This window comes from Dioscorea cayenensis, unplaced genomic scaffold (assembly GCF_009730915.1).
Source record: "Dioscorea cayenensis subsp. rotundata cultivar TDr96_F1 unplaced genomic scaffold, TDr96_F1_v2_PseudoChromosome.rev07_lg8_w22 25.fasta BLBR01000230.1, whole genome shotgun sequence".
Taxonomy (NCBI): Eukaryota; Viridiplantae; Streptophyta; class Magnoliopsida; order Dioscoreales; family Dioscoreaceae; genus Dioscorea; species Dioscorea cayenensis.
In genome coordinates, this window is record NW_024086621.1 from 68,380 (window position 1) to 84,678 (window position 16,299).

Genomic DNA, 16,299 nt, shown 5'->3' on the forward strand with positions numbered 1-16,299 from the left:
TATCTGAGTACAGATTATCCACTGAGTTGCAACCTATTCAGCTTATATTCGCCCATTAAATTCAATAATTAACCTGTGTAAATTTTTTATGTCATTGGGTAACCATTGGTAATAAATAAATAGTTTAAATGATATTCTCCTTATTTTACAATATCGGACTATATTATTTCTGTCATTATTTGAACAAATATATATTATTTATTGCACACAGAATATAAGATAAAAATATTATGTAAATAACTATTTTGAAATACATTACTTAAACATAACTATTACAATATTACATTATCAGATATAGTCAAGACAGCTATTCAAGTCACCACTATTAGCTTGGGCCCCCATGATAAGGTCACTGGAATAGTAATCCATGGACAACGAAGGAAAAAAGGATATAGAGTCAGGACGGACAATTAGATGGAAGATATATGACCATTACTGTCAGTGTTGTCTGGTGTGTGATAGAGATGATCTTCTATGAATTCAAATTACGCATTTTTAATGTCCAGTCACGTAAAGAGACATTATTGGGTCTATCTAGGTATTCTTTATAACTAGAATCAGATCCCGTATTACAGATGGTTGAGAGTCTACATTGGTAATCCTTATGAGTGAGTGACACACCATGAGGATTACACAAAGCAAGATTGGAGAGGGTAGAGAGGGTGAATCGAGAGGTAACGGAGTGTCCCCTTACCCCTCTGGTGTGATTTATCCTACCTACACATTCCAAGAGTCCTTTGCGGTCACAATAGAGTGAAGGGTTAAGGGATGAACTCCGCTGGGGCTTAGTTGCATGAGTAACAGAGTGAAGCGTTGAAGTGACTTTAATACCAGGGGCTTAATTGTGAATAGGGGTATTTCACCTGGACCAAAGGGTTAGATCTACATATAGGAATAGGGTTTATCACTTGAAATCCCTAGAGCTTCTTGTAACTTTACACAGTGTGAGGTGTTGAGACTGGTTGATTTCTCCTCTGAGGTATAGTGTAGAGTTAGTCACAGTTGACCTTAGGTTTGGGACCGTGTATTTAAGGATGTCCACGACTCATTAAGCATTAGTTAGGAAGCATAATAGTTGGTTTTGTACTTGAAGCAATAATCCTAGCAGGAACAATATCCGAGTACACCCACTTTTATCGATTGCCTTTTTTCTCATTTTATTGTGCCTCTCTTTCTTATTTTCTTTAGTTTGTTTGCATCGATCTTTATCCACAACATCATTGTTTCATCTCCACTTAATTAAGTAGCAATCTTGGTGTTTCTATTCCTTATTCCTTTGTGGATATAATACCCCACTCACTTGGGATTTATTACTTCAACAAACCCATGTACTTGATGGTCACACGCAAGCACATTGTCAATGGGCAGGTGGGTCTTCATCTACTAGGTCATTAAACGGACAGGTGATAAACGCCTAAATGTATGTATTTTATATGTATTTGCTGTGCATTATTTGTGTATATTCTTGATGAATCACTACCCTTTTATGGTTTAATTGGTATTTTCATGTTACAGGCATAAAAGAAGCCTAGGTAAGCTCGACAATGCGATTCAAGAAGAAATTAACACTAAAAACAATGTTTTTAGAGCCCGCGTGAGGAGAGCTAGTAGCATAATGTAGCAACTGTTAGCACGAAGAGTTGAAGAAAAATGCTAATTTTGGAAGTCCTCACGGTAATTTTACGGTCGTAAAGACAACCACATGACGACTGAAGTTTCTCTGTTGTAGGATTACTATAGCAGCTTACTGTAATAGTTTTACTGTAGTAACTTACGGGAAATTTGGCAGAATAATTCAGGACATCATGGCCCGTTTGCTGATCGTATGCCAGACAGCATGCCATCTTGAGATTAGCTTTCAAAAGAGTTTTAGGGCATCTTTTGAGGAGAAAGGAATGCCTTGTTCTTGGAGCTCATCACCACCGTTCTTGATCCAAGTTAGAAGAAGGCAAGAGAGGGCATCTCTAAAGTGGAAATCGATGGGGAGAGCATGATTTCGCAAGATCTACTCTTAGGGCACATTCTAGAGGGTTGAAGACAACAAGGGAAGCCTTTCTATGGGGGAGTTTGATGTTGCTTTATTTAGTTGTTTTCATAGATTTTATCTTGTATGTTGCTAGTATGAACAACTAAATCCCAAGGTCATCGGATGTCCGTGAACCTTGGGGGTGAACTTATGTAGATTGGATGCTATGACTTGTTTTATTACATTTGGTGTGTTTGTGATTCATGCTAAGTGGACTTTATGGTATTGGTATGGATGAGAACTTTGTGAATTGATTTCTAGGTTATACTAGGTCGCGTGACCATCGCCCTTGTATTAGACACCTAGCTTGGAAGTGATACATGTACGAATATGCCGTGATCATCGGTTATTTTGTACCCCTGCAACATAAGGGTTGTGCCTAGTTTTTGTTTTGACCCTAATTTGAGAAGTCTCTTACCCTCATTACAATTGTAGGAGATTTTGGTTGGAAGAAATTCCATATCAATACTTATACCTGATTAGGGGCTAATTGGCATGATCATCGGGTTGACCTACCTTAGGATTTTCTCCGTCCAAAGCACTATTGGCATGATAATTGTAGCATCCTTTGCACTTTAGTTGCCCCAAGGGGATCCTCATCCGTGACCACTTCTCCTTCTTGATTCCTACCCGTGATTTGCCTTCATTGTAGATATCTCAGTAGAGTTTTTCTCATTGCTTTGTAATTTCAACACATCATTGGAATTTATAGGTTAAACAACACGCGAAGTGTAAGTAAGAGTAGTTTCTCAGGCCCTGGGAATACGACCCCCTCGTGCTTGCGCGAGGGGTATTACTTGATGACCCGTGTACTTGTGGGATCGAACACAATCAAGTTTTTGCCGCCGTTGTGGGGAATATTCAAGGAATTTTAGGAAATCTTGTAATCTATTTTCCTAGCCAATTTTTTTCATTGTACATATTACTGTTTGTACATATTTTTCTTGTTTTATTTGACTTTGTTCTTTATATTCTCTTTTATGCAAGGTATAATTTTCTTAGCAAATGCAAGGAACTTGCAATTTGAATGATTCTAATTCAATTTTAGCCACTAAAGTTGATGCTCGTATTGAAAAGATCAACCATCTCATGGCCCAAAGTCCTCCACCACAAGTAAAGAGATTTACTACTGAAGATGTGTAGGAAAAATTCATGATAAATACTGAATAGATATTTCAAGTCATCAATACCAAATTTGATGCCCTTGCCACCGAACTTCAAGCCCTTGACACCAAATGTAATGCATGATTTGAGGCAACTGATGCCACACTTTTGATAGTGCAAGCATCTCTTCACAAGCTATAAAGTCGGGTTAAACAATTATTTCTCGAGGGACCAATAGAACTCCCAACTACAAACAACAATGAAAAAGAGAGAGATATGCTGGAATGGAGATGGAAGAGAACTGTGGTGTATTGGAGGTTAAAAGGGTAGAAGAAGTGGCACCAATATCACTTGAGCTAGCCCTTAGCATGGAAGTGACTCAAAACACCAAGCACAAAGAGAATTATCCGGGATGACTGAAGGCGTGGGTAGGAGGTTGAAGCCATCCAATGACCCACTGATGCCGATGTTAGACATGTCCCAACCAAAACTTTTTCCTTGGAGGCCTAAATGATTTTGTGGGTAATTAATGGAAGATTGACAATGGTTGAATAAGAAGTTGGAGTGAAGATCTAAGCCACCATTATAAACCATTCCAAGCTTCTCCCATCAAGGAGATCAAGATCATAGAGGGAGTTTTCATTCTTCTTTATTGCATTTTATTTCCTTGTATGTTGTATAAGTATCTCTCATTATAAGTAATTAATTTATTGTTGTGTTTGGATTTGGATGAAACCTAGGGTTAATCTTGTGTAAGAACTTTGGATGTTGTTATTATTTCATTTGATGTTTGTTTAAGGTTCAATCTATTGTACTTTGCATGTCCTCAGCTATAAATGGAGAAATCCACAGTTCATTCTTGAATTGTATTTGTCGATGCTGGAGTGTGCTTATAATAGATCATACATAGATTGAAAGGGGATACTTATGCCTACACGCCGAGAGATCGAGTGTTAGTAGCCCTCAATTGCTAGGTTTAAGCCGAAGGATAGTAGGTTCATGCCTATTAGAGATTTCCTTGAGCTCATTGCAATCGTATGTGCGTTGATCTGGAAGAGATTCCGATTAACACTCATATAGGATTAGGGGTTAGCAGCCGAGAGATTGGTGTTAACCTATCTAAGAGATCTCTAGGTCTTAACTACCGTTATTACAACTTTAAACAATCCTAGTTTTGCACTTAATGACAACCCTAGGGTGATTCCTTCTCCGAACGCCTCCTTCTCATGCTTGATACTCCCTTGTTCATTTATTTATGTGTGTTAGTATCCCGGCCTTAAATTAGTTAGTTTATTTTATTTTATTTGTTCTTGTTACTAAGAATTGTAGGCTAGCTAATAGATGAAAAATGAGTAATAATATTTCCTTGGCCTTGTGGAATATGACCCCTGTGTCACACACAGGGTATTACTTGGCTATCTCGTACACTTGCGGGGAAGCAAGCAACAGGAGTTCTGCATCATCCCAATTGTGTTAACTTTGATTTTGAAGTTGTTAGCTACTACTGCTGGAGCTTGCGCATAGAATTCTTCCCCTGTAAACCACAGACTCTCATGCTCCGATAGTGTTTTTCTTGGTTTAGCCATGGTTGTGGATTCTGCGCTATGACTATTGCTATCCGCTTCCACAACTGGCCTCTTTGGGAGTCTCCGGAACAACGTTAGGGTTCTCTCTGGTTCGCTGCTTCCTTCTACTAAGTCCATGGGATTAGCTCTGGTTAAGAACAGTCAATAGTAGATGAGAGTACCGGCAATAAGGCTTCAACATTGTATGAGTATAACAATAGTATATTAATAAAAAGAATTGGCTAAAACACTAAGCTACAACTTTTCCTAGAATCTTTCGACTGTTTTTCCTAGCAACGGTGCCAAAAAATTGATGGACGCGTTATGGTTATGTCAATTATGCAAATATATAAGCATAAAAGTATGCTCTTAATACTAAAATTGGTCTGTTATACTACAAGTGTATGGGTCATCAGGTAATACCTTGTGGGTGAGCACGAGGGTCGTATTTCCCCAGGAATGGCGAGAGGCTCCTATTACTTACTTTTTACTTGATCAATAACCTAATCATTTACGAGCTGTCTTTAGTTTTACTTGTACAACACTTAAACAATATAATTGGAAATGACGTTAAGCACACTTAGAAGGAGTTTGGAGTATGTACTATAGTTATCTTGATTATTAATTAAGATAGGCGTTAAGCGTCAATCGTGTTCTACATTCGAACCGGGGAGAATTCAAAGGCCTATTAGCCCAATAAGCCATGGCGACTAGGTCTAAATTATTAGGACTTAATATGGAATCTCTTCTGCCCTAGTCTCCCATGTTTGCCTTAAGTGCAAGAAACCAGCGAGAAGAGACCAATCAAAGCCTAGGCCTAATGGACAATCAATTCCTAATCCAAAACCCCAGCTATACCTAATCTCTTAGAACATGCATAAATCTATCATGACATGGGTGTCATCAACATGGGGGCATATATTCCTCACCCACATCAACATGTAACAATCAATTAATAACATGCAATGATTATGAAAACTTGGACAATTTGTAATAATCAATCAAGATTCATAAAAAAATAATTGAGGGACCAAGATATACAATTCCCCTCGAATTAGATTCTTTTGGATCATAACAAGCAAAGCATCAAAGCACATGATAACCACAAGACCAAATAAAGAATAAATAAGTGTTTAATGATTTCCTAGACTAACTCTCTCCAATAGTTCTATGAAGATGCTGATTATAGGATCTCAAGATTGTCTAATGAAGTGTGTCACTCACTCACCTCTGATGATGATCTTTGAAGATGCCTATCACACGCGATCTTCTGCGGTGATGCTTATTGATGTACTCTTAAGAAATCCACTGGAATCCATTAGAATATTAAAGAAACATAATTTCCCGACCTTCAGATCTCTAGAAATTTGGCTGTCCTAGCTTCTTCAGTAAAGTACTCTCCCCGAATTTAGAGAATACTAGGGTATTTATAGTAATATGGTCTGCCATGGCGTAACCAAGGGCTTTGTGATGCTCGTTATGAGTAAGTTATTGCTTGTACTCCAAGTCGCATCCTTGCACGGTCTTTGGCGTTGTGTGTCTTGACAATGGCCATTGTAAGGCCATTATGGCTTCTATATAGCTACAAGTCAGCTCATGCTACCACATCTTGATCATGGTAGTGGAAAGTTGATGAGTGCAACTCATATCATGTTTACTTACCTACAATTCATGCTTTTGCTTTCCGTTTAGCACATTTTTGTATGCATTTAGTGCTATTCTAGGTATATTTGTTAATGATGCAAGAATTGGGGAGCTTGAAGCAATTAGGAGTGAATCAGGATACTAAACGAGTGAAGATTGGAGAAATTGCTAAGTGTTCAAGCTCAGCACGAGCAGAGCATAGTTGTGCTCTGTGCCCCTGAATATCCCACCATCATGGCAAACGAGTGATAAAGCTTGTAGGGGGTATCACCAGGCCAAACACGATCAGAGCACGCTCATGCTCCTCCACTGGAAATTACAGGCCGGGGGTATTTTCTGCTCAACAGGGGAAGCACGCCATGGATGCTCCTAGCACAGTCACATTCAAGCGGAGCACGGTCTAAGCACGGCCGTGCTTCCTCCCACTAGAGATTCCAGCTGAGCACTTAGCCGATTCACTCAAAACCCTAACCAAGAAACCATAGTCTAAGCATGACCGAGCTTAGCTCGTATCGAGCTCGAAGTCAGCCTTTTTTAACTCCAATTTCTAGGGTTTGCTATCATCTTTGTTCGGGGATTCTAATCTCTATAAGGAGAACTTTGAGGAGAGTGAAGATCAAGCTTCATCACACCTTCTAAGGGGATCAAGGAAGAATTATAGGCAAAAGGGAAGTGAAGTCAGCATACGGAGCTCGGCGAGGAAGATTATCTTGAGAAGAAGGGAGTCATGTCTTCTTTTTCTAGTTCTTCATCTTTGTTTTCCTCATTGTACCCATAAATGAGGTTCTAACTGTCCATGGTGCCTCGGGATGTGAACTATGTTGTTTTGTATGCTCTGATTACTTGATTTTAAAGTTTACGGAGTTCTTGTGGTTTCTTGCATTAATCATGTGTTTGCATAACTTGATATGCTTGATTTGAATAGTTACTTAGGTGATCTAGTTATCTTAGCAAAACTTGGTGTATTTCAGAACCATAGAAGCAACATTGCTCTTGAGCACACACTTGAACCATAGAATATACCTGGTCGGCTTTAGAATCAAGTCAGCATGCTATAACTCATAGGAAATATCCCAGGGTATTGCTCTTTTTTTGTTGAAATCTTGATCCTAATCCCCTATCATTACCATCATTCCTCTCCTAGTTGTTTTGCTGTTAGTTCAACCCAAATCCAATCTTTGATTAACTGAACAACAGAAGAAAAATTAGTACTTTAAGTCCAATCCCTGTGGTTCAACAACCCTAGCTCTCACGGGGTACTATTGTATTACTAATGTGTGACCCGTATACTTGCGCAGAGTGTATCAAGTTTTTGGCACCATTGCCCGGGATTGGCAACTTTTAGGAAAATTTGGATTTTGGTGATTTAGTTTATTAATTCTGTTCATATTTGTAAATACTTGGCTTACTTCTCATTTTACTCATTAATTCAAGCCTTATTCTTATTTTCATTCCTTTAACCTCTTGAACTTCTACTGATTTATTTTCCATGTTGTTTTCGTGGAGGAACTCTTAGCCACTTTATGAAGTCACTTGTGTGCACAAGATTACGACGAAGTGGGTGTTAGTAGCTTTCGTGATGTGCATGGTTTGGTGGAGCTTGTTTTAAATTTTTGTAAGCAAACATCTCAGTGGGGCCAAAACATGCACACAGAAGTTGGGTTCTATTAATGATGACCAGTTGCAGAAGGTGAATGTGAACCAGGAAATGTCCATCTCAGTGGGTGTCACCGATGATGTACTAGAAGGAGGAAGTATAAGTTGTGCGGTCATTGAGGAAGCTCCTGCATGTCGTGTTACAATTGTTGATGAAATTTTAGTTGCAACTATCGAACTGGAAACTGAAAATACGACCGATATCATTCCAAATCTGATGCCTTCTAGTCCTCCAACATTAGAGATCAAGGATTTGCTTACACATTTGGAATATGGATTCTTGGGTGGAAACTCACAGATTCCAGTCATTATTTTATCCAAGCTTAATGCAACTCAAAAGAAAAAATTATTAGATTTGCTACTTGTCCATAAAAGGGCCATCGCTTGGAGTATTTTAGATATCAAGGGGATTAATCCATCTTTCTGTACGCATAAAATTCTAATGGAAGATAACATTTGACCTAGGGTTCAACCCTAACGAATATTGAACCCTAAACGATGGAGATGGTAAAGAATGAGGTGAAGAAACTTTTGGATGCTAGAATAATTTATCCAATCTCTGACAACACTTGGGTTAGACCAATTCAGGTTGTACCAAAAGAGGAAGGAATAACAGTAATCACCAATGAGCAAAATGAATTAATCCCTACTCGTACGGTACCTGTTTGGCGTGTGTGTATGGATTTCAAGAAACTAGATGATGCTACTCACAAAGACCAGTTTCCTTTGCCATTCATTGATCAAATACTGGAACAGTTGTCTAGTCATTTTTATTATTGCTTCCTTGAAGCAATGACCGGATATCTGCAAATCCCTGTTGCCCCAAAAGATCAAGAGAAGACTACCTTCACATGCTCGTATGGTACATTTACGTGCATAAGAATGCCTTTCGGCCTACATAATGCCCTAACAACTTTTCAAAAGTGCATGATGTCACTTTTCGATGAGTTTATTAAAGACTTCATGGATGACTTCTCAAGTTTTGGGGATTCGTTAAATGAGTGCTTGAAAAATCTAAAATGAGTCCTTTCTAGGTGTGAAGAAACAAATCTAGTCTTAAATTGGGAGAAATGTCACTTCATGGTAACCAAAGGGATTGTTTTAGGTCACAAAATTTCTGGTGAGGGGATTGAAATTGATAGGGCCAAGCTAGACACAATTGAGAAACTTGCTGACAAGGTCCCCTTGCGTATATCCCGCAAGTGCACGGGTTTGTCGAAGTAATAATCCCGGATGAGCGGGTATCGAATCCACAGGGAGTAGGGAATAAAAACACTTAATCCACTTCTTAGCTATGTGAAAGATCAGTGTGATAAGTGTGACAATGATTAAATTCTCAAAAGTAGAAGCAACAAGTAAGAGGGCATGAGTAAAAGAGGAGGTAAGGCAATCGATAAAGATGGGGTACTCGGATAATGCTCCGCCTAGGACAATTGTTTCAAGTGCAAGAACCCTCTATTATGCTTCCTAATCAATGCAATGGTGAGTCATGGAAATCCTTAAATACATAGTCCCAAATCTAATGTCGACTATGCCTAACTCTATACATGTCCCGGAGGAGAGATTAGATAACCTCTCAACCTCGCACTCGAATAGAGTTGCAATGAGCTCTAGGGATTCCAAGTGATAAATCTCTTCCTAATTATAGACCTAACCCTTTGGTCGAGGTGGAAGGTCCCTAAGCATGATTAAGCCCTAGATACTAAGATCACCTCAATGCTTCACTCCATTGCACGCGCAACTAAGCCCTAGTGGAGGGTCATCCCTTAGACCATTCACTCTATTATGGCCGCAAAGAACTCGAGGAACGGAGTTAAAATCTATCACGCCAGAGAGGAAAGGGGACACTCCTGTACCACTCGACTCACCATCTCAACCCTCTCCAACCTAGCTTTGTCTAACGCTCATGGTGTGTCACTCACTCACAAGGTTACCAACAAGAACTCTCAACCCTAGTGTCCCTCTAGGGGAAATGTTCATACAATCAAGCATTCAAGGTTGGAACTCACAACAAACATCAATTAATTGAAAGCATAATAAAGAGATTCAATGAAACAAATACATCCTAGGGTTCACAAATACCCAAGTACCCACTAGGGGTTTAGCTCTCCATGGAGCTAAGTACAATCAAAGAAATAGAATGTAAAAACAATAAATCCATAGAGAAACCCCTCGATAGTCGTTTCAATGGTCTTGTGGAAAGTCCTCTACTCGTCGTCCAAGGATTCCCTTGTCCGGTATAGGATACGCCTCGACAGAAGCTCCCCTACCAACCTTCTTCCAAAGGAATGACGATGTCGGAGCCGTAGAACCTCTTCAAAACCCTATCTAATACCTCTCAAAATCCTAGCCGAAACCCTCTCTCAAGTTGGGCAAAAGATGGAGAAAAGAATGCTGAAAACGGCTTTAAATAGGTTTAGAATCGGGCACCCATACAGTCCTGTGGATTTTTCACACGCCCCTGTGGAATTTCCACACGGGCATGGGTAATTTCCACACGCCCGTGTGGATTCTCTGGAATTGTGATTTTCGGCCAGCTATGAATAGTAACTACTACAGTGATTTACTACAGTACCTTGCTGCATTACTCTGCCAAAAAATACTCCCGAATCAACTTTTCATCGAGGTAACATAAACGGGCACACGTTTATGCCGTGGATCGCTTTGCTTTTTCAATGACGGATAAGTTGATGAAGATCTTCTTCTATGTGCATAAGTCGGAATGCTTGAGTGTAACGGCCCTTGTGCCCCTCCAAATGGTTGTGCAAACTCAAATACGGGGAGGTTGGCACACACTCTAGCATCTCACACCTGACTTATATCTTCGCGTTTGAACTTTAGCAAGGTTTCCTCCAAAATCGGTGCATTGTGATCCACATTGGCTTCTTTTAATCATAATTGGTTTCACAACCGTACCTGCATAATAGTAACATAAAAACACACATATTAGTGTAAAAATCCGAGAAAAGTAATGCGCAACATAAGGAAAGAATGCTTCATATTCACATCGCACAAGCACTTATCCCTTGCCAAGACTGATTAGATAGATCCTTCTCGTGAAAGAGTTTAATCTTGAAATTCGAGACAAGAAAGGATTAGAAAACGTGGCAGCTGATCACTTGTCAAGCCTGGTGCACACTAAAAACACAGAGTGGACCCCAAACGATAAATGATGCTTTTCCGGAAGAACATAATTATTAGGTCTCAAAGGGGTCTACCCAAGATAGCGAGTGTCCCTTGTTTACCGATTTTGCGAATTATTTGTTGGGGCAAGTAATCCCTTCACAGTTTTCCTATGAGCAGTGAAAGAAATTTCTATTTGATGTCAAACATTACTTCTACGAGGATCTTTTCTTGTACAAACTCTGTGCTGATATGGTAATGCGACGTTGTGCCTCGCTTGGTATGGGATGGAAGATTTTGGAGCACTGTCACTCTGGAACAGTGGGTGGTCATTTCAGTCTGAATCACACCACTGAGAAAATTTTGGAAGCAGGCTTATTTTGGCCATCACTCTTCAGTAATGCTCAGAAGTTTGTCACAACGTTTGACCAATGTCAATGAAATGGGAACTTATCTAAACTTGATGAAATCTAACAAAATCCTATCCAGCAATGTGAAGTTTTTGATGTTTGGGGCATTGATTTCATGGGTCCTTTCCAGAATTCTAATAGGAATAGATTCATATTGGTTGCAGTTGATTATGTGTCTAAATGGGTTGAAGCTCAAGCTCTTCCCACAAATGATACATGGGTGGTTGTCAAGTTCCTGAAAAAGTTATTTTCTCATTTTGGCATTTCAAGATCAATTATCATTGATAGGGCCACCCACTTTTGTAACACTCAGTTTGAAAAGGTAATGATGAAATATAGAGTAACCCATCATGTTGCCACTCCTTATCAACCTCAAACCAGTAGCCAGGTTGAAGTCACCAACCAGGAGCTAAAGTACATTCTTGAGAAAACAATTCATCATAACTGGCGCGATTAATCAAAATGATTGGATAATGCTCTCTAGGCTTACTGAACAATGTATATAAAATGTCAACCAAGCATACACCGTATTGTTTGGTCTACGGGAAGGCCTACCATCTACTTGTAAAGCTCGAGCATCAAGTGTATTGGGCAATCAAGTTATTAAATTTGGATATAAAGGATGGACAAAAAAAAGGAAGTAATAGTTCAATAAACTAGAGGAGCATAGGCTAAATGCATATGAAAATGCATTCTTGTATAAAGAAAAAGTGAGAAGAATCCATGATGACAACCTCAAGAAGGAAAAACAATTCCAAGTTGGGGAACAGGTTCTTCTTTTTAACTCTATGTTATAGCTTTTCCCTAGAAAACTCAAGTCTCATTGGTCAGGACCCTACATGGTCACTCAGACGTTCCCTTATTTGGTAATTGAAATTTCCCACCCCACTAAGGGAACATTCAAGGTCAACAGTTATAGGTTGAAGCATTACACTATCAAAGAGGAAATTATTCAACCAACAAGCTGTGGTGCTTTACTACTGTATGAACCACCCGGTTAGGCAAATACATCAAGCTAGTGATGTTAAACAAGCGCTTCTTGGGAGGTAACCCAAGTTGAAGTTTTCTTTTTCATTTGATGTTTGGTTTTGTCATTTTTGTTTTAAGTTTGTTTCCGTCATTGCTGTGGCTGTTTTCACTCATCCTGAGCCTCTCGGGGTGCGTTTATCTTATTTCGGCTTACTGAAATCTATCTGATTTTTCTCGTATGCTCGTTAACCTGCCTTAAAGGAAAAAGCCCCATGGCCCCTGGGATTCTCCATGACAAGCACGGGCCGAGCACAAGCGTGCCATGGGAGTCTGCACGGTTCTTGCGTACCTTGCACGCCAGTGCTCCGCTCCTTCTTGCTTTGAGTTTCGTTTTCCCAAGATTTTCAGGGAAAGGCCCTTGTTAAGCGCACAACCATGTTTTTCCAGGGTCCCTTCCCCTGATCCTCGTGCCCGGAAAACAAACATGCTTTGGGTGTGTTTTTGCTCGACTTTTCATCTTCCTTGCATTTTGTCTTGGAACGTGTGCCATACCGGTCCAGCTTCCCATCTCCAGCTCCAGCCTTTCATCTTCCTCCATTCTCCTTTATATCCCTTGCTTCTCTTCCAATCTCTCACCAATCCCTGTTATTCACCCTCAACATCTATGCTCGTCCTCCTCCTCCTCTTATATTCAGCTTGCAAGACAGTGAATTTTCTTTTTCTTCTTTTGTTTTATTAGGATGTTTTAAGGGTGTAAGGCATTTTTGTTTCGGCGTCCTATGGCCCTACTGTCCACTTTCTCATCTCTGCATTGGTTACCGAGCTAGTTGCACCCATCAGGAGTGATAACATTCCTTAGCACGCTTGTATTCTTGTGGAGCACACTCATGTCCTTTGGACTATTTTGTTCGAGATCTCTCTGGCTAAGCACGGTTGGTACGCTGCTTGCACGACCGTGCTTGCCCTGTTTTCCCTTTGTACACATGACTGATCTCACATATTTCACTTTTGCAGGCTATACCCAAGGTTAACAAGCCATTTGGATCCATGAGAAACCCGCGATAGACCGTCCCAATATCCCAAATTCATCATGAACGCTACGCATATCTTTCACACAACGAATTTGGGACATGGCTCACCATAGATTGGGAAGCATTAAAATTGTGTGGCTTGTGCACCGATGTTGAACAACTATTTCATGTTGGTTCCTGGCGCCAGGTCTTGACTATAAATGAGCCTGTCTATCACTAACTAGCTCTCGAGTTTTTCTACACTTTCATGTGGCTTCCGTGCAATGATCGTTTGGATAAGGCTCGCGCCATTTCTTTCATACTTGGGGGACAAGCTTACCATTTAAGCTACACGGAGTTTCACTCTTCCTCAGCCTTTATACTTAGGATTACACTCTCACTGAGTAATATCACAGTTTGCATTGCCCTCATCTACCTGGTGGCATTTGAGTCTTTGCAATCTCCCTTTTCACCCAAGTACTACTACTACCACATCTCTTAAGTCATGCGCACTCCGCTTTGTCCATGCTCTACTGAGTGGTATCCTTATCGACCAGAACCGCTGCATCGGCAACATCTCCTTGCCAAAATTCCATTACCTAGTGAGCAAGCAGGCTCAATTCCCCGTCCACATGGGGTTTGTTGTCGCCACTTCACTGCAGCATCAAGCTACTGACACTCGCAAGCACATGAAATTCACTGGTCCATTTATCACCCACCTTATTTGGGGCATGGGTCTCTAGAGATGCGTTTCCCACTTGACTCTTGTGTGTGGCTAGAACCCTTTCACACTCTGTAGCATCCGATGGCCCCCGACATTCCTCGGGAGGAAAATTTTGGGTTACAAGTTGAGAACCCTAGAATTCTGTGGTTAGGGACGAGCCTACAGTATCTCACAAATCATCTTGCATCTGGTTCCTTTGTTGCTTCTGGCAATGATGAGCATCTAGGGAGTGATCATTATTGATTACCACAGCATTACATTTTCTTTTGAACTTGTTTTTGGTGATTTTATTTTTTAGCCTTGTACTGAGTTAGCAAGGGGAATCCCCTTCCACATTTTGGTTTGAGTTAGTTTTGCTTTGTTGTTTCACTTCGTTTACTTTTTCTTATGCTATTTTGATTCCTCCGATTTCACTTCTGTCTCCCACTCATCTTAGGGATTGTGTGGATGCTTGGAGTAGAATAACACACGTTGAGAGCGACAACATCACTCTCTGTGTTCAGGAAAGTCATTTCACCCACACCTAATCTTTTGTTGTCTCAATTATGTTCATTTATGTCACTCATTTATACATTAAGGACAATGTAGCATTTAAGTGTGAACGTGGGTTGCATGCTTGTTCTTCTCTGGTTGAGTGTCTAACTAACGATGATCTATGATTGATTACACTTGGAACTTCTTAAGCTTAGGGTGACTGCTGAGTGACTTTGTATACATGTTTTCATGCCCTAAATTTATCATTTAGCTTATTCTCAAGTTCATTTTTATACATGAGCAGCTTTATTATAAGTATTTGTTTTATATGTTTAGGAATAGGGGGCTCCATACGATTTAGAGTAAACGCGGGAAGAAAATAAGAAAATATTCAAAAGGAATTCAAGTACTCAAGCTTACCACGGCTTGGACACACTCGTATCATACCCACTGAAGTTCTCAGCCTGATGTTGATCCAGCAAAAAGTCTGTGTAGAAGGGCACTTCTAAGCCTGATACAGTTAGGACACGATTGTGTCCATGCCCCTGAAAAACCCAGGCCAAAGATGATTTTATTGTAGAATAGGTGACACGTGTTGGGTGCTCCCGACACGATCGTGTTAAATCATTGCACAATCAAGACACGACCGTGCCCCTTCCACTGATGTTTCTAGGCAGAGATACTCCATTTCACTCAGTTTTTCCCTCGATATGACCGTGCCCCTTCCACTGATGTTTCCACTGAGTTTGAATCCATTGTTATCTTTGTAAAACTAGACATATTTGAGAGCCTTAGCTGCAATATTGCTTTTGAGCACACACTAGAGCATGAGAATGTACCTGGTAAACCTTGAAAGCGAGTGAGCTTCACTTAGTGCTTAGGAAACATCCCGGGGCATTGTTCTCTTACTGTTGACCCTCAATCCAATTGCCTTTATCTTCATCTTTCCTCTTTTCTTTTATCTCTTTATTCTCTCTTTTAGTTTAAAATAATCTTATCACCAGTCTATTCTTCACTAGAGATCAGTATTGAGTGGGTATTTTTAGTCCAATCCCTGTGGTTCGACAACCCTACCCCTGACGGGGTACCACTATATTATTTGTGTGCGACCTGTACACTTGGGGAGAACGCATCAAGTTTTTCGCGCCGTTGCTGGGGATTGGCAACTATTAAGAAAGCTTATAATTTGGTGATCTTGTTTGTTTATTTTGTGCATATTTGTAATTATGTTTCCTACCATTTTAGTTTGTGGTGACAGTTTTAACCCTTTAGGTTGCTTTGTACTTTAATTTTCCCCTGCTCAGACTAATCTTGTAATATATATATTTTGATTTTTACAGCTAATCGTGATGGAGGACCTCTTAGGGTTTTTGGTTTCCCGGATGGGGCTGGATGGGGATAGTCTCCATCCCTGAAAACGGGATGAGTGGCGTCCCACCAAATCGGTGGGACGCCGCTCATCCCGTGATTTATCCCATCCTTCATTCCTCTCCCATCCATCTCCATCCCGCACTCCATCGATATATACTCACCGACTCTCAAATCTCTCTAGCGAAGATGGCAGCGAACGAGGGTTCTTCACTCAGATCCAGCA